The sequence below is a fragment of the Coenobita brevimanus genome, chromosome 80, assembly GCF_032717465.1.
Source record: "Coenobita brevimanus isolate Jiangsu-jjx chromosome 80, ASM3271746v2, whole genome shotgun sequence".
Classification (NCBI taxonomy): domain Eukaryota; kingdom Metazoa; phylum Arthropoda; class Malacostraca; order Decapoda; family Coenobitidae; genus Coenobita; species Coenobita brevimanus.
In genome coordinates, this window is record NC_137033.1 from 3,468,623 (window position 1) to 3,489,204 (window position 20,582).

General features: G+C 44.0%; 1 long non-coding RNA gene across 1 annotated transcript in view; it reads right to left on the reverse strand.

Annotated features, from left to right (window-relative positions):
• LOC145409189 (uncharacterized) overlaps positions 1-20,232 on the reverse strand; it is a 28,186-nt gene extending 7,954 nt beyond the window's left edge. Inside the window, exon 1 of the long non-coding RNA XR_013899069.1 lies at positions 20,188-20,232. This is a non-coding gene — a long non-coding RNA (uncharacterized LOC145409189). The remainder of the gene's footprint in view (positions 1-20,187) is intronic.
• Positions 20,233-20,582: the final 350 nt, after the last annotated feature.

Sequence of the window (20,582 nt, forward strand, 5' to 3'; positions counted from 1 at the left end):
AGCAAGCTAACGAAGTTACAGCTTCACTTTTTCAGCTAAGTGAAGTACTTTAGCAATGTCTATGCAACTCAGGGCACACCCAATTACAGTATTTTGTTATGAAAATAGGATAAAATTCACTGAGTAGCATAACAGATGCAATATCTGAAATAGCAGTGCCTGACGGGCATTCATATCAGCGTCCGCCATTTCTGCTGTATTCTTAGCAGACGAAGCGATCAGAATGATTGACAACGTTCACTCTCTGCATCTCTGCTGCCTAAGCAAAGCTCTCATGATCGGCAATGGGGATCATTTAGGCCGTAACGTCCAAATTTGTTAGGTTAGGTTAGGTTAGGTTAGGTTAGGTTGTAAAATCGTTTGCCATTTTGGACGTTACGGCCGAAACGACCAGAATCCTAAGGTGTAGGTGAGAGTTTGGTGTGGGTGTAGTTAAGGAAGTAGAAGTGGGAAGAGTCAGGCTAGGGAACTGATAATCCGCTTATTATAATCCCTTCAGCCCAGCAATGTATTTTATAGGGTAGTTTATTCATGCTCGCCATATGATTTTATTCAGTTCAGGAAACATGTACTGAGGAGGTTAATGTGGGCTGTATCAAATGCCCCAAGTCTGAATATCGCCTGTGCTCAGTTAAACGATTGCCAAGTTAAAATCGTATGAAGTGTGGTATAAGCAATTCAATGGATGGTACTGAGGACCATTTACTGTATGAAAGTGACAGTGAAACAGTGATGATGACCGTGGTGATGACTTCCAGTGATGCTTCAGGACTCGGGGAAGTAGTGATGAATTCTCAGGATTTGAAGACGAGTGAAATTTTCACCATGTCAGTAATATGAAGTGAATATAGGTTTTAGGTGATCATGACAGATGCAACCATGGAAAATTTAGGATCAATGGTGCTGTACACCTTTAGTCTTGCACTGACGATGTTTGGATGAATAAATTGTTTGAGATGTTTCATGTCCTTAAGTGATGATATTTATATTGAACAACCAAATACATTTTGATGTTTTTGGCATATAATAAAGCCACTGGGTACTCTAAAACGGACTGATGTAAATGTTTCAGAGGTGAGCGAATGTTGCATGTGGTGTGTACATGTGTGCGTGTGTGTACCATAGCGACTAGGAGGCAGCAGTGTTAAGACCAAAAATGGATGTTTTCACAGTACTCGAATGTTTTGAGATGGATGTCTTTTTTTAGCAAATTCTGGTAAGAGAAATATGCATTTTTAATTGTTGATGCTGCAAGGAAAACAGCTGACAGTAAGGGAGTGATACTGGGAGAAGAGGGTTGAGCCAGTTTCTAGCGCTTGGGATGCAGCAGTGTTGCTAAGAGATAGTTTCACCATTCTCGATATGTTTTGAGATGAATGTCTGTTTTTAGTAAATTGTGATCAGTGAAGAACGTATTTTTAACTGTTGATGCTGCAAGGGAAACATCGCTGACAGTGAGGAAGTGATACTGAGAGGAAGGGGTAGAGACTGCTGTCTAGCGACTGGGAGGCAGCAGTGTTACTAAGGTGTAACAATGGATGTTTTCACCATAGTATGTTTTGAAATGAATGTTTATAGTAAATTATGATCAGTGAAGCATACATTTTTAATTGTTGATGCTGCAAGGCAAACATAGCTGACAGTGAAGGGAGTGATACTGAGAGAAGAGAGTAAAAACAGCTGTCTATCCTGTTCCCAAGCAGCCTTGCTATATTGAACTTTGGTTGTAAAACATTGTAATTTGTGTATTTACAAGTGCTACCTTATTATATTATTTGTGGAGGTAATTACAGGTTAGTTAGAGTGCATGATTAATGATGGTAGTCGTCTGATATTGTGCTTGAATCAAGGCAGTGTGAGGAAATTCCGTAACAGGTGTGGAATATGACGGGGTTCTTTTAGGATAAATGAACTGATGTGAACATTCATTGTATTTTATGTTTTCGTCAGTGAATGAAAGAATAGAGTTTACTGACTTCATTTGTGGTTTTAAATTCATAAAATATTAAAAACAGTGTTTAGATCAGTTTACTGATACATTTTTATCAACAAAGTTGAGATGGCCTCGTGGTTTGGAGTCACGTTTTGTTAAGACGGGGTTTTGTTTTCTCTTTTCCTGTATCATTCTTTGTACATAAAAGAAGAAACTAAAGGATGATGAGCAGTACTGAATAGATTCTGAAAGGTGAGTGTTGTATCTAAGTGATAGTGGCTCATATCAGTCACGTTTTGTCAAGAAGGTGCATTGTTTTCTTTTCCTGTACCATTCTTTGTATATAAAAAAAGAAACCAAAGGCTGATGATCAGTAATGAATAGATTCTGAAAGGTGAGTGTGTATCTGTGTGGTAATGGCTCTTATCAAGAAACCTTACTGCAGTCTTGGTTGGGGCAAACTTTTTTCACAGAACTGCCCTGCCAGAATTAGGGTGCGTCTTTCACAATGCTGCGTCTTACATGCCGCGAAATACGGTAACTGTAATATTTGGAATAAAAATAAAACTTATGTAGGCAAAACATACACTGTCATCTTTGGCATATTGATAATGCCCATATGGGCAAGAAGCTAATGTTTGATGTACAAGTAAAGCACATTTAAGTACAAAAAATAACCTACAGTAATCATTAAACACTGCACAATATTCTGACCTATTTTTATGTAAGCAAACTCCTCCTTTTAACACCTTTATTCACTGCAGAAGCTACACTTGCATGAAGGGGCATGGTAAAGAGGATTAACTTTTGAAATACAGCGTAAAAATATAAGTTGATGGAACGAATGTTAGCGTGTGTTTAAACAGGCACCCATGTTGCGACCTAGCGTGATCCGAGACTAAACGAATGTCGATAGCTTTCCGCGCCAATACTGAAAATGACTTTATAATTACTTTCAACATATTTTTGGAGCTTATTATTTTTAAATTTTGTCCGAATTAACAGAAATCCGGATTAAAGGGGTCCGGACCAAAGAGGTTCTACTGTATTTACACCAAAAAACACTGTCACTGTCAGTGCTTTTACAAGTACATACACTAATTTACACTCATCAGACTGTCACTGTCAGTACGTAAAAGAAAACTAAACACTAGTATCACTGTCACTCTCAGTATTATTTCCAAGAATCTTACCCTTATTTTCAATATCTAGTCAGGCTGTGGTAGTCAAAGAAACACGGGTAAGCACAGAGGGGAATTTTGCACTCTTTGCACTGCAAGGAGGTGCGCCTAAAGGTTCTGTCCTGCCTGGTAGTGTGGCTGCACACATGGCACCTCCTCAGTGCTATTCCCCTCTTGGCAGTGGCAGGCAGTGGCTCCAGGCGGTGTCGCTGAAGGTAGGCCTGACACTGTAGGCGGTCTGGAGGTGTCTGAGGGTGGCGTTTGGGACCTGTTGCAAGTACCTGGCCATAATGCTGAAGCAGCTGGTAGACACAAGTCTTAGAAAATCTTCGGAGAGAGTAGTTTGCTGGCTTCCTGTTCTTGATTTTATACAGGATGAAGGCGTTCAGCATGCACACATCAATCAAGTGCAAGAACACCTTCCTGTACCAACGACGATTCTTCCTCAGGCAGTCTATCTCTCCGATCATCATGTCAGACTTGTCCACCAGCCGCATATTGACGTTGTAGTCAATGACAGCATCAGGCTTCATCACAGGCTTGCCAGTCCTTCTGTCGACCTTCCCTGTGGCCAGCATTTCCCCCTTGTGTACTGTGGTGAGCACATTCACGACTCTCTTATCGTGCCACCTGATCGCAAGCATCTTGTCAGTTTTCTTCAGGTGCACGTCTCCCGCTTTGATTTTTCAGCCTCGGGAAGGCAGGGTAGTGTGCCCTATTGCTCCTGACAGTGCCACAGGATCCGACGCCATGTTCAGAAAGGTACTTGGCGAGTTTAGGAGCTGTATAGTAATTCTCCGTATACAGGACATGATTCTCGCCAAAGTACTTTTCCAAAAGCACTTTCACCACAGAACCAGAGAATCCAAGGGGGTCAGTCTTGTCCAAATCGACATTGCTGGCGGTGTAAATCACGAAGTCTAAGATGAACCCAGTCTTGCAGTCGCACAGCACAAAACTTGATTCCAAAGCAGTGGCGTTTGCTTGGAATATACTGCACAAACCGAAGACGGCCCCTGAACAAAACCAAAGACTCGTCAATCACCACTTTCTTGAAAGGGCGCAGGAACCTCGTAAACTTATCCTTGGTCAAATTCAGGATTCCCCTCACTTTCCATAGTGGGTCAGTTCGGGAAGGCTCATCATCGTTCGCGAAGTGAAGGTAAGTCATGAGCTGCCTAAAACGATCGCGGCTCATGTATTTAATGAAGATTGGTGTTGGGCAAAGATCGTCTGAACTCCAGTATTCCTCCAGCTTATGTTTCCAATTGTGGGGCATCAATAACATCAATCCAATAAATACAGAGAGTTCCCTGATCGTTAGAGGCACCCATGCTGCCATCCGCGACGTGGATGGCGTTGCAGCTTCACCTTCTTCTTCACGAACTGCAGCAGATTGCCTTTCGTACCTGTTCGTCTCGGTACAAATCTGCTCCATTACCTCGTTGTCAAGGAAGGCCAACAGGTAGTCCAAGCATTCACCATCCTCTTGGACAGGGAAGTCAGCCTGAACTCCACACCCACTGTCATCAAAGGGCAGTTCTTCCGGCACAATATCTGAGCCCTCTGACCACACGAAGGCATCAAGAGTGCCCTGCCTAGGCTGGGAGGTGCTGGGGCGGGGGGGGGTGAGGCAGGTCGTGTGGGAGTGGGTGAGGCAGGCGGTGAGACAGTGCGTGAGGCAGAGGCTGTCCTAGGTCGTGTTGGTGTAGTGGTGGTGGTGGTGGGGAGATTATCCGAGGGTTCAAGGTCACTCGCGGTGGCGTGACTGGCGAGTTGCCTAGTGCGAGTTTCCTTACAAGCTAGCCTTACACTAGGGGACAAAGTTCTAGCTCTACTACCACGAACACTGGGCCTACGGAAACCTCTACTACGTAAAGTTGAAGGTCTACTTCCCTTCCGAGGTGGTGAAGGCGACTCTGAAGACTCAGGAGACAGGGCAGCTGAAGAGGAGGGCGAGAGAATGGGGCTGGGAGTGCGTGGCGGGCTGGTGGTGGCGTGACGTGGCGTAGGGGACAATGGCTGTGAACTGGGGTCACCACTCCTTTTCCTCTTTGCCCCCTTCCCATATTCCAAGCCCCTTTTCACAGGAGCCTTGCCTGTTGAGGTGCTTGGCACTGAAACAGTCACTTCTGGCACAGACTCAGCACTCGATTGCGTGTCAGACTCTGCCAGGCTTGACCAAACACCGACGTCACTCCCATAATCCATCGACGCTTTCAATAGTTCACTGGCTATTGCAGAGTCACTCAGTCCCTTAGCAGTTCCTGGTAAGGTTTTGAACGGGGTTGAGGTCACAAAACCCTTTTTCGGAGGGCTGGAAGGCACAGACTCGGAAGAGCTTGAATTTGACATGGTGTCACCGTGGAAGATTCGCGTGGACTGATGCTAAACAGGGGCAAACCGCGTGAAAAAATCACAGTGTGACAACTGGGGAAACAAGCGTTTCCCAATAGCAGAAAGTGCTTGCGAGATGACGGCGCAGATTGGACACGTATGAGCCATCCGCGCGCTGCCATATCGCACGACGAGGGAGGGCCGCGCATCGGTGCGTGGGTGGGTAAAAAAATTGAAACTTGGCAACAACCGAGGTCAGTAGTACAAAGGTCAAGTGTGCTAAACGTAGCTCAAGGGTGGCGGTACTGATAGACAATACCAGCTGGAGCCTGCTTTCCCGCGGTTATTCAAAATTAACTCAAATCACAAACGCGACGATTCGCCGTTCTGTCCTTTGGGCCGACCGTTGCAAAAGCGACGATCCGCGTTTAACCCCTCTGTGAGGCAATTCAGAATCCGCAGACATGCCCCGGGAGGCAAAAGTTTCGGGAAATTTGACATGTCATATTTTTATGATTTATGTGTTTGGGATGATGGATAATGATGAAATATCAATAAAAATAATAAAATAAATATATTTTACCTACCCATTACTGAAATTACAGCTGATGAAGCTGATGAATGCAGTATGGGTAATCCATGAGGATGCCGCAGAAAGTAAACAAACAACTTTTTCTATCTGGTGTTTTCACTTATAGTTTGAACAGAACATTCTTTCCTTATTAGAAAAACTTATTTCTTGCTTCTGTGTACAATTATTTTCAAAACAGAACTTGTTTCCATATTCAAAAAATTGTAATTTCAACTTCTGAACTTTACTAATGCTACCAGTAATTAGAACAGAACTTATTTCCTCTCATTCAACAAAACTTTTCTTCTTCTTATAGTTTGAACAGAACATTCTTTTCTTATTAGAAAAACTTATTTCTTGTACCAAATAATCAAGAATTTCACCATCAAAAAACAGGAGAAAATACTCCATTTCAGAACTGTTTTTGTCTACTCCAGCAGCCCTTGTCACTCCACTGTGAGTTGCATCAAATCTATAGCAATTTGGTATGAATCTATCACCATTTGCCCAGATAAACCCAGATCCACCAGCACTACCAATACCACCAGGCCTACGGGGAGGGTCACACACCCTGGGATCATCATCATCATCACTTAGGTCTGAATCATCATCACTCTCGTCACTCACGGGAATAAATCCATCACTGTCACTGTCTGCCATCCCTCACTGTCACTACCACTCTCCTGTGCCATCCCCTCACTGTCACTACCACTCTCCTGGTCATCACTATCGTACTCCAAACCTGGCGATAACTTACGTTTCACGCCAGCACTACTCACTGATACCCCTGAGGTTGACGGAGTTTGTGTATCACTGTCGGAAAATCCTTCAAAATCGGTGATGTCATGCACTTCCCTCTCTTCATCAAGTCTACTAGTCACTTCAGAGTTCTGCAAATTGCTGTCCGGTTCTGCCATCTCATCTGAATACTGTGCTGAGGGCGAAAAGTGAAGACTTCCCTCTAACTCCACGCTACGCACAATCGCGCTGCCTAACCTCCGCGCGTTGCAGACGTGAAAAAAAAATCGGTCACATGTACTGTTATTACAGCATATTTTTGATGGATTTTAGGCATATATTTGTTTGTAGAAAATTATCTTATGGTTTATGAGTCATTTTTAGGTAATTATTTGAGCATAAAATGCGAAAATAAAAAAAATCCACCCTAAAACCCGGTACATTTGTACCAGCAGGTTTGTTTACATGTGACGTCAGAGCCCAGACCCCTCTGAGTGCAACGTGGAAGGTTAGGGGTATCAAACGATGCCACCCGTTGCCTGAGGCTCTTTTACTCAAAAGTCCCGACCCGGAATCCATCAAGAGAACCCGTCTTAAGACCCGACCCGGACTTAAAGGGTTAAGGGGTTAATGTAGTGAAGGTATAACATAGCACAGTATTATTATATATACTGTATATTATACCATTTGATTATTGCAGTGAAGGTATAACACAGTCCAGTATTATTATTATTATACAGTAATCACTCCAATATCCGACGTAATAGGGCCATAGGCAGGTCCGGATGGTGGTCCCGTCCGGATATTGGGCCCCAGCTTATGGACTTGTACTTATGGACCCTAACTCAGAGAAACACCTATACAACTCCCTCTGGACATGCATAGCACCTATTTAAGACCCAAATCACACCAATAAGGCACATAAATGACTGAAATAAATGCAAAAGAAGCACAAAATGAGGTTTTTGAGGTAGGTTCATACAATATTCAACATTCTGGTGACTGGCTCCTGGACTGGTACTTATGGACCCTAACCTAGCCTAACTCAGAAAAACACCTTCCTACTGCACATGCATAGCTCCTAACACCCTACTCACACCAATAAAGGACATTAAAGAGTGAAATGAGGTGTTTGAGGTAAGTACTGTATGTATGGAAAAAAGTACAGTATGAAACATTCTGCCTACTTACAGCAAGTCCCTGGCCATCTTGATGAATAACCGCCTCCTCTTGGACTCTGACAGTAGGAAGGATTTCCTGAAGCACTTGCAGTACACTGTTCATGAAGTCTTGCACTGAACTTAGTCAATCGCACTCAGAAGTCCGTTCTCTTCACAGTGCACACTCGTCTAACTTATGCTCCATTGTAACTTACTAAGTGTTGCACTCTGCACTTTAACTTTTCCCACTCTTCTAACTATTTTCTAAAGCAAAAACAAACAAGTCTACTTACGTTAAATTTAGTTCAAAAATTGTCTTTTCACTCACAACTGTAAATCTTTAACACAACGCACTGTTTTTTTCACTGCACAACACTGTAAATTCCTGTGTGGTCTAGTGGAGAAGTTCTTGCTGTTTAATCACTGTCAGAGTCCGAGAGTATCACTGGCAGGTGACCTAGGGGTGCGTCGCTGGGTCGTGGTGATGGCATACCCACTGCAGACGACTCTGAAGATAGACACAAACTCACGTCGAGTGGTGACTCCACCGTGGCTGATGTGCTGGGCTGTGGCTCGGAGCATGAGGGCCTGTCTTGGGGAGGCAACGGAGTGGAGCCAGGGCTGGGCACAGTGGGGGTCACGGGCCTGAAAAGACTGTCAATGGTTGACTGACGCAAGGAACGACGATTCTGCCGATCGATGATGTGCTGCCTGAAAGCACGAACTTCCTCCACAAGTCCCAAGGGCCCCATCTCCCTGTCGCAGTCCGGGTGTTCCAGGTAGTCGAGAACGAACTCTAGGTGTTCCCGGAGTGCGCCCAGCTTGGGGATGACTGGAGTAGTGTCATGCTGAGAGGAGTCCACATCATCGTCGCTGTCCTCATCGGAATCTTCAAGCTGGATACTGACACCTGCAACTGAAGATGCGATCTCGATATTAGACAGGGTCTGATACCCAGTATCACCCTTTGTCGTCATCCAACCACTCACGCACATCGTCCACATCAACATCGTCGCCATGCGTACGTGAGACGTGCATGGAAGTCATCCCACGTCAAAACCTAGGAAATCGTACTCCACATCCGTTCCGAGAAGCAGACGAGACCAACCATTTTCTAGAGTCTTGACAGGGACTTCCTTCCATGCACTGGCCCAGTTGTACAGCGCAGACTTGATGTTGTAGCGACGAAGGTTTCCAAAGTCCACTGGCCTCGCGTGTCCCATCGCTCCCTGCACTCGTCCTCTTCCTCAAGAACAACCATCACCTCGTCCAGGAATGTCCTTCGGTATAGACGCTTTGTTGCCATGATCACTCCTTGGTCCATTGGTTGGATGAAAGCAGTCGTATTAGGTGGCAGAAACAAGCACCTAATCCGGCCATTCTCAGCCACCAAGTCCTTGTCGCACGGGTGGGCAGGTGCATTGTCGAGGAGGAGGGCCGTTACCTGGTCGCGTGGGATTCTCAGTTTCTCCATCTGGCAATGTATGACCTCCTTGATGAAATGGCTGTGGAACCAGTCTTTGAAGATCTGGGCTGTGACCCACGCCTTCAAAGAATGGTACCAAACGACAGGAAGGACATCCATCACCCCACGAAGGCACCGAGGCTGCTTTGCATGGCCAACAATAACAGGCTTAAGCCGGTGCATGCCGTTAGCATTGGCACAACACAAAGCAGATATCCATTGCTTGGAGAGCTTGCGGCCAGGTACACGCTTCTCCGTCTCCTCGGCTAGAGTGTTTGTTGGCAGCGAGCAATAGAATAGGCCAGTTTCGTCTGCGTTGTAGACTTGACCGAGAGTGAGGCCCTCCCTGTCGATCAAGCCCTTCACCTTGTGCCGAAACTCATCAACTCCATCCTCGTTGGCGTCCAAAGTTTCGCCATGAGACTTACGGTTGGTAAGGCCATGCCGTAACTTGAAAGCGAAGAGCCAACCCTCGGATGCCTTGAAGTCTACGGCGTCGTGAAGCCTGGCGAACTTCTCAGCAGCAGCCTTCAGCACCAGCACACCAGCAGCACGTTGCTGTCAATACCAAATCAACGTGGAGCGGTTGACTTCAGCAAACTTGAGAGTAAGCATCACCTTCCTCTCCACGTTGCATTTGCTTCTCGACAAGAAGTCAGCCGTGTACTCCATGAGTTTGTCTCAGGATCTCTTAATATCAAAGTAGATCGGGCCAGGTTAAACTCATGGAGGATGCGTGAAGAAGACCACCCCATGTCTACTTTCTCCAATATCTCCCGCTTCTTCTCCAGAGTCAACACCACTCTCTTCCTCTTGTCAGGTGGCGGGGCCATCATCACACACACGAAGGAGAGGCCCGAGAGCAGCAGGAGTGCCTGCAGCAGGTAAGGCACCACCACAAAAGCCAGCACGTGGGCAGCCATGACGAGCGTTCACTCGTGACAAGAGACAGGCGGAAAGTGGGGAGGATGTAGGGAAGCTCTAGCGGACGTCAGAGGAATGACGCGCCACAACAAAGATGTCCCGCGCCCCGCGTGCCAAGCTCAAATTACAGGCAGGAATTTTTTTTTTTTTTTCGAAGTTTTTGCGGTTTTTGGACCATTTTGGGAATATTGGATCCCAGGACGATTATGTCCGGTTAGTGGGGATGTCCGGATAGTGGGCGTCCGGATATTAGAGGGATTACTGTATATGGTTACCACCCAGCGTAGTAAATGATTTCTGGTGTATAGGAAACCATTTGGCTTGTCACTCAGTGTAGAGTCACCCACAGGCAGAAGGAAAAGGAAAGAATGAAGGAAAGAAAGTCAGAAGAGGAAGACACGAAAGAAGGATAGAGGAGAGGAAAGGGCAGACACCCGAAAGCAGCACTACATTGAGTGAGTGGATGGTGAGTGCCCCCACCTACCACATATCCATGATAATAATGGTTTACTACAAAATTAACTGTAAGAGAATTAATTTCAGCTTTATCTAACCCAGACCATGGTGTAGGATAACATATAAAACATCCCACTGAACACAGCTGCCTACATCAGAGGTTAATTACATGCTATGCTATATTTATACCAGCTATTATTGGCGCCTGACTAACAAGGGGAGTGTATGTGAGTGAGGTGGAGGGGGGGAGCAGGAGGGAGAGACCAAGGATGAGATGGAGGGATGGAGTGGAGAGGTATACGAGGGAGGGGGGAGTGGGCTAGGAGTAGGGCAGTGAAATGGTGGGGGACAGGGCGACATGGAGGTGATTTGTTTGTGGCAACCCCTTATGGGATTGAGGCGTCTGGCAATAGACAGATAGATAGAAGTTGTATTTATTCTGGGCAATACCCCTGAAGCAGCACATGTCAGTGATCACAGCTGGGGACATCAGCACAAGAAACACCAATAATATTTTTTTTTTTCTATGCAAGAAGAAGGAACCAAAGGCCAGGAGCTCGCAAATTGTTCCTTCCAAGAAAAAACAAAAACAACACAAGAGAGCCAAATTCAAGATCTGTTCATTTCGAGATGCCTGGACACACTGCGTTTGAAAGACTGGAGGTCATAGGAAGTAGGAAATACAGACAGAGGGAGACAGTTCCAGAGTTGACCTGGGTGAGTAACATGTTCAAATTTTGTCTACTGCTGTTTGATACATTTGGTTAACCCTGGTGACATTACTGACATTATAAAATATTAGTGTTGATGGAAAGAGAACAACACTGAGGTGGTTTGGACATGTGGAGAGAATGAAAGACTGACTAAGAGGGTGTATGTAGGTGAAGTGGAGGGAGAGGGAGGGGGAGACCGAGGATGAGGTGGAGGGATGGAGTTGAGAGGTATATGAGGGAGGGGAGAGTGAGTCGGGGGGAGGGCAGTCAAATGGTGGGTGACACAGTGACTTGGAGGAGTTTTGTCTACAGCCACCCTTTGTGAAATTACGGTGTCGGGCTATAGATAGATAGACAGATGGATAGATTACAGAAAGAACTCTGGAACAAGATGCTAAATACAATAAGCTTTCCAAGGGAGGACCAAACATGTGATGTGCACTATATAGAAAATAATCTACCTATCTATCTGCTGCAAGACGCCTCAATCCCATAAGGGGTGGCCACAAACAAATCGCCTCCATGTCGTCCTGTCCCCCGCCATTTCACTGCCCTGCTCCCAGCTCACCCCCCCCCTCTCTCATATACCTCTCCACTCCATCCCATCCACACAAAATCAGCTTTGGAATTATTTTTATTTGTTTTGCACAGACAGTTTTATGAAAGGAAATTGGCAACACCCTGCACTGCTGTATGTCATATATGGAGGGGTCCTGTTGGGTGCTGCCACAAAATTAATTATAATATAAATGATATGCCTGCATTAGTTTGCTCTACTGTACTTATTTTATCCCACACCAAGAGAACGGTGGTAGGCGGTGACCACCATCATCCACTCACTTGATGTAGTGCTGCCTACTTCTTCCTTCACATTTATCATTCTTTTTCTGTGTCTGCCCTCCTCTCTTCCCATTTCTCTCATCTTTCCTATTACTTGTTATTACACCTGTTTCCCTATCAGGTGGCTTTACACTGAGTAACAAGCCTAATGGTTTCCTGTAAGCCAGGAAATCATTTACAACGCTGGGTGGTAACCATAAAACCAACCCACACATGTTCCCTATGTGTCAACAAGTGGGTTGGTGGAGGGTTAGTGCCCATCCCAGCAAAACCACTAACTCAAAGACAAATGGCCACCCCTTATGGGATTATGGCATCAGGCTATAGATAGACAGATGAAGTGAATCAATAATTAAGAGGAAGCTTTCAAGTGTACTGAGGTGTTTTCTTTAATATCAGAGTGGCTGAAACAGGTGTTCAATGAGCAATCCTTTTCAGTAACCATGAAGGTTGTCTCAATATCAACTCTCACACAACAACTAGGTGCACAGCTTTGCCCTAAACTGTTTTGCAGAACATTTATCCATGCATCCATCATCCAATCCTGTGTTGCCTCATGACAAGCATAGGAGCCCTGGGCTAGGCAAGATGATCCTAACATTTAAGGTGAGTGTGGAATCTATCTAACCTCTAAATATTCTGGTCAAACTTCTGTTTCACAAAATCTCATGAAAAACTCATAATCCTGGCTGGTAAGAATGTTACCACTTACAGAAGCTATGGCTAAGGCAAGGTAAGGTAAGTCAGATGTTCAGTCCTGGTGTCCTGCTGCAAGAAGTAACTGTTAAACACTACAAGTTTGTCCACACCTTCACATAACAGTGTTAATATGACCTCACACCTATGCTACTCAGGCTAACATTTCCAGTGCCTTTGCTGATTTAATAACATCTCTTATTTAGTCATTTATCCTGCATATTATTAGGCTTTTTATCCAACTGACTGTATAGAAGAGTCAACATCCAAGCACACACTCTCACATTGTTACAAATCGTATCATATACAGTATCTCAAATTGCTGTTTTTTCCCCAACAGTTTCCAGCAACTGTTGGAAGGTAATTAGCTGGTTGTGGCTTCTTTGAAAGACTGACAAGGAGAATGTATGTGAGTGAGGTAGAGGGAGGGAGAGACCGAGGATGAGATGGAGAGGTATCTGAGAGGGGGCGGGGGGTGAGCTGGGAGCAGGGCAGTGAAATGGCAGGGAACAGGGCATCATGGAGGTGATCTGTTTGTGGCCACCCCTTATGGGATTAAGGCATCTGGCAATAGATAGATAGATAGATAGGCTTTTGGTTTGGCTTCCAGTACATTGAGAATATCAGCTGTGCCACGGCCAACTAATACAGGAATTCTTTAGGTGGAAACATGCTGTCATTTTTATCATTATCATCATCATCATCCAATCCTATGCTGCCCCATAAGGAAGGTTAGAGCCCAGGGCTAGGCAAGTTCGTCCTGACATTTAAGATGAGAGTGACCAGCCTCACTCATCCCTGAGTGGCATTACACGAGCAATAAACCCAAACCATTCCTTGGATATAAACCTTCACCGGCTCAATCCGATTGGAGCGCAATAATTACCCACTAAACCACCAGGTGCCATAATTTGGTTATATGGTTACCACCCAGCTTAGTAAATGGTTTCTTGGTGTACAGGAAACTATTTGGCTTGTCACTCAGTGTAGAGTCACCCACAGGCAGAAGGACAAGGAAAGAATGAAGGAAAGAAAGAGAGAAGAGGATGGAAGGAAAGAAGGATGGAGGAAAGGAAAGGGCAGATCTCAATATCTGCTTTTACGTAATGAAAAAACCAGATGGCTCCCCTGCCTGGCTAAACAAACATTCCTCAATTTCCTCCACATCCCCAAAGGGAGGATGGAAGCCTGCAGAGGAAGGGTTCATGTTCAAATAAGCCTGGGGTTGTAAATACTACTGTGCTAACTGAGCACGGCAGTGAAATGGCGGGCGACAGAGGCGACGTGGGAGGCGATTTGTTTGTGGCCACCCCTATGGGATTAAGGTGACTGGCAATAGATAGATAGATAGTTAACTGATGCAAATACTTATATGTTAATCTGATGCAAATATTAATATGTTAATCTGATGCAAATACTATGTGGTTGTTAACTTGATGCAAATATTATGTTGTTAACTTGATGCAAATACTAATATGTTAACTAATGCAAATACTATGTTGTTAACTGATGCAAATACTATGTTGTTAACTGATCGACAAATACTATGATGTTAACTGATGCAAATACTATGATGTTAACTGGGATGCAAATACTATGTTGTTAACTGATGCAAATACTAATAATATGTTAACTGATGCAAATACTAGTGTTGTTAACTGATGCAAATACTATGATGTTAACTGATGCAAATACTATGATGTTAAATGATGCAAATACTATGTTGTTAACTGATGCAAATACTATGTTGTTAACTGATGCAAATACTAATATGTTAACTGATGCAAATACTATGATGTTAACTGATGCAAATATTATGTTGTTAACTGATGCAAATACTAATATGTTAACTAATGCAAATACTATGTTATTAACTGATGCAAATACTATGTTGTTAACTGGATGCAAATACTATGATGTTAACTGATGCAAATACTTCATGATGTTAACTGGATGCAAATACTATGTTGTTAACTGATGCAAATACTAATATGTTAACTGATGCAAATACTATGTTGTATAACTGATGCAAATACTATGATGTTAACTGATGCAAATACTATGATGTTAAATGATGGCAAATACTATGTTGTTAACTGATGCAAATACTATGTTGTTAACTGATGCAAATACTAATATGTTCAACTGATGCAAATACCTAATATGTTAACTGATGCAAATACTATGTTGTTAACTGATGCAAAATACTATGTTGTTAACTGATGCAAAATACCTATGTTGTTAACTGATGCAAATATTAATATGTTAACTGATGCAAATACTAATGCCATGTTAACTGATGCAAATACTATGTTGTTAACTGATGCAAATACTATGTTTATTTAACTGATGCAACAATATTACATATGTTAACTGATGCAAATACTAATATGTTAACTAATGCAAATACTATGTTGTTAACTGATGCAAATACTATGTTGTTAACTGATGCAAATACTATGTTGTTAACTGATGCAAAATACTATACCTATCTATCTATTTGCCAGACGCCTCAAGTTTTTCTCTCGTTTTTGGGGTGGCCACAAACAAAACAATCGGGCCGCTTCCCAAGTCGCCTCTGTCCCCTGCCATTTCATTGCCCTGCTCCCCAACTCACACCCCTCTCTCTCTATATACCTCTCCACCCCATCCATCCATCTCATCCTTGGCCTCCCCCTCCCTCTTCCCCCCTCCACCTCTCACTCACATACACTCTCTTCGTCAGTCTTTCACCCTCCATCCTCTCCACATGGCCAAACCACCCCTCAGTGTATTATTCCTCTATGGCAACGCTTCCTATCACATCCACATCCACACACCACAACGCATCCCTTTTATATCCTCATTCGTCAGCCTGTCTCTCCATGTGACTCCCACACAGGCTCCTCTTAAATAACTCATTTCCACTGTTCTCACTCTTCGACTTCAGTGTCCTTCAACAATGTCCAAGCTTCAACTTCCGTACGTTATGGGAAGTTGCTGGTATCACTACAATACTGTCATGTAGTAACTTTTTCACTTCCATGCTCACTTCCCTGTTTCTTATCACTAAGCTTTCAAAAAACCAGCAACCTTTCTTCCCTGCTGTACCACTTTCAAGCACTTCACCCTCCAAACTCCTCCAATCCTTACTCATCACACAACTGCAAGTACTTAAACGTACTCACATTTTCTCCAATTCCTCACCATCCATCCTCGCTGTACATTCACTAACTTCACCTCTCTCAAAGACCATCACTTTACTTCTTCCATACATTCACCTTTAGATTCATAGTTTCCTCTACACACACTCTCAAACTCATCCACCAAGCCTTGCAGCTCCCTTCGTCTTCACTCAACAACACTAGTATCATCTTGCAAACAACAGTAACAGGGAGTTTCCAAACACTATCCCCTCTTCCACCAGGGCATTACCTCCAACATCTACTAATTCCTACCTTGTACCTCTTTTATTACCCTCCCATCCATGTACAGATTGAACAACCATGGAGACATGACACATCCCTGTTTTCAAACCAACTTTCAAAGAGAAAAATTCTACTTAGTTCACCATCCACACGCATCTGCAGCCTTCGCACCATCGTACATACTCTTCACCAGCATTCAACAACTTCCCATCTACTCCATATATTCTACTTACACTTTCCACAATCCTTGTCTATCCACCTCCTGTCATATGCTTTCTCCAAATCCATGAAAGCCGCATACAACTTCTTTCCCTTCACTTAGAAATCTTTTCACTAAAGATCTAAGAATGGAAATATCTGATACTACACAACTCTCCCTTCCCCTTTCCTAAAGCCTCCCTGTTCTTCTCCAACTAATTTCTCCTCCGTTCTTTCCCTAACTCTGTCTCATAAATATCCTACCATACACTTTTCCTCTATTATACTAAGAAGGCAAATACCCCTATGGTTACCACACACTTCTTTTTCCCCTTTTCCTTTGTACAAGGGAATAATTATACCTGACTTCCAATCCTCCGGGACTCTACCTTCCCTCCCCAGGCCAATCTGCACATCTTCCACATCCATTCTACTACTATCTCTCCCCACATGCTTCTGCATTTCACCACACACTCCATCAATTCCTGGAGCTTTCCCCAATTTAATTTTCTTCATTGCTTCCACAACTTCTATCCTACTGATTTCTTCCTGTCTTTTCACCTCTTCTCCTTCTCCCAGCCATTCCCCAGCCACTTATACTCGCATTACTTCCATCCTCAACGTTCAACAATTCCCAAAGTGTTCTCTCCATCTGCTCACTTTTTTTCCCTTCTCCACTAGTAATCTACCATTTTTATCTTTCACTCCCCTGCTAACTTCACTTCCACCCTGTCTTACTCTTTTCACCTCTTTCCGTAGAACATTTACCTTACAGTCCCTCCACTTTACACTCAAATTCCTTCCAAATTCCTCATCCACTCTCTTACTATTCTTTTCACCTCTCTCTTTCTTTCTACATATAACTCTCTCTTCCTCGCCTCTCAAGCTTCTTCCACGCCCCTATTTCTCATACATTCATTGTATGCTTTCTTCTTTTGTGCCACAGCCTGTTTCACCTCTTCAGTCCACCACGCTGTTCCCTTGCACCCCCTCCCGTCTTCTCTTCCTTCCACACACCACATCACATGCTGCACATATTTCTTCTGTAAATATCCTACACACACCTTCCACGTCTCCCATCTGCTCCAATTCATATTTGCCCAATCGTTCCTTCACTTCTCTCTTATACCTTGCCTTTTTCTCATCCTCTTGTAACCTTTCCACTCTCCTTGCAACTACTCCTTCCTCTCGTCTTTCCCTTCTTCTATTCCTCCATCTTACTTGCATTCCCAATTCTGGCCACCACCAAGTAGTGGTCAGAAAGTCCACTCCCCCAACCTCTTTACACTCTTGCATCCTTTACACATCTTCGCATCCTCTCATCCACACACACATAATCAATCATTGCAAATACTATGATGTTAAATTGATGTTATTAATGTGAAGCTGGAATTATTGCCAGTGTGGTTCATTCCAACTGGACAGACTTAGCTATTTTCTCTCCTCTCTCTCTCTCTCTCCCTCTCTCTTTGACTCTCTACACCGGATTCACACGCCCCCATCCAAGGGTAGGAAAAGAGGTATGGGTGATTGTGCTGCTGCTACTGATGCAGACTATGCTGATACAGTAATAAGGTATAAACAGCATTAAAAGAGAAATGTTATTATCATACTATGCAAATGTAATCACTAAAGAAGAGATACTACACAAAAACTCCTGAAAAAAAAAAAAATAATAATCTATCTATCTATCTATAGCCCGACGCCTTAATCCCGTAAAGGGTGGTCGCAGACAAAACGCCTCCAAGTCATCATTTGTCACCCACCATTTGACTACCCCTCCTCCCAACTCACTCCCTCCTCCCTCATAAAACTCTCAACACCATCCCTCCACCTCATCCCTCGGGTCTACCCCTCCCTCTCCCTCCCTTCCACCTCACCTACATACACCTTCCTTTCTAGTCAATCGTTCATTCTCCATTCTCTCCACATGCTCAAACCATATACTTCAGTGTATTTCTCCCAATCTTCTCAACCACATCCACATCCACCTAACAACGTTCCTTCCGCTCTTCTTCATTCGTCAACCTCTCCCTCCATGTCACTCCACATGCCTCCTCTCAAGTAGTTCATTTCCACTGCTCTCACTCTTGACTTGTTCCCCTCTTGCAAGGTCCACGCCTCGCTTCCATACGTCAGGGTAGGGATCTAATACCATCAAAGTGACTCTCCTAACTTCCATACTCACCTCCCTATTTCTCATCACTGCTTTCAGTGTACCAACAACCTTCCTTCCCGCTGCACTCCTTTTCACGCACTTCAACCCCCAAAGTTCCATCCTTACTCATCATACTGTCTAAGTACTTTTAAATGCATTCACATTCTCCATATCCTCAACATCCAACCGCACTGCACACTCTGTGACTTCTATCTCTTCTCTCAAACGCCATAACTTTACTTTTATTTACATTAACTTTCAGCTTCCTCCTCCTACACACTGTCCCAAAGTCATTCACCAAACCTTGCAACTCCCATTCATCTTCACTCAATAAAATACTGTATCATCAGCAAACAGCAACACCGCAAGATCTCCAAATCTCCACCCCTTAATTCATTAGAGCTAAATTTCTACATCCACTGCTCCTACCTTCTGCACCTCCTTTACAACCCCATCCATGTATATATTAAACAGCCATGGAGACACCACACAACCCTGCTTCAGTCCCACATTGAGATCAAAGAACTCACTCAGCTCACCATCCACTCGCACCGTAGCTCTAGCTCCTTCGTACATACTCTTCCCAGCACTCAACAATTGCCCCTCCACGCCATATATTCTTAATACCTTCCACATACCTTGCCTATCTAGTCTGTCATAAGCTATCTCCAAGTCCATGAAGGCTGCATACACTTCTTCTTCCCTTCTCTAGATACTTCTCCACTATCCATCTTAGAACAAATATCTGATCTACACACCCTTTTCCCTTCCTAAATCCCCCTTGTTCTTCTCCAACTAGCTCCTCTGTCAATTGCCTGACCCTATCAATTATTATTCTACAATATAGTTTACCAGTAACACTAAGTAGGCAAATACCCCTATGGTTACCACATACCTCTCTCTCCCCTTTTCCTTTGTATAAAGGAACACTTATACCTGATTTCCAGTCCCTCTGGAACCCTTCCCTCTTCCCAAGCCAATCTACACAACTTGCATATCCATTCCACAACAACTTCACCCCCATACCTCAGCATTTCACCATACACTCCATCAATTCCTGAGGCCTTTCCTAACTTAATATTCTTCATCGCTTCGACTACTTCCGCTCTACTGATCTCTCTTTCCTCCCTCCTCTCATCTCTTCTCTCTCCCAGCCATTCCCCAACCACTTATACTCGCACTGCTCTCCTACTCTCCACATTCAACAAATCCTCAAAGTGCTCCTTCCATCTCCTCAGTTTCTCTCTCTCTCTTCTCCACTAACAATCTATTATTCCTATCATCTTTCACTCCCCTACTATTTCCCCTATCACACTGGTAGAGTGACACTGCGTATAAAACTTTTGGGGTGTGGCTGACTTACCGCAGGCCTGCATCTACAAAGGATATGGAAAAGGAAACCTGGTTTACCTTTAACATCACTGCCAGATGAATGGCTGCAGATTTCTTGCAATTCCGTCCAGCATCATCATCACAGCAGCAGGCCACGTTGGTCCACTGCAAAGCAAAGGTTTCGGTGTATTGTCTGTCAGCAGGTTCCATCAATTTCCAGCCAACCTTGATGTCAGAACAAGATGGCACCATGACACTCACCATCCACTCCTCCATCTGCCCACAAAAACCATTATCAGTGTCATCTTTGTTTTTTAATGGTTGCAACACGCTTTGCATGCATCAGCCTACATCACCTAATGCAGCAGCTCTCCATGCAACTCAAACTCTAGCTGCCACCCTATTCAGTCCCTTATCCTTGGGGTCACAGTCAGTGACTTCATCTAAGGTGTTTTTCTGCCTACCTCTCACAA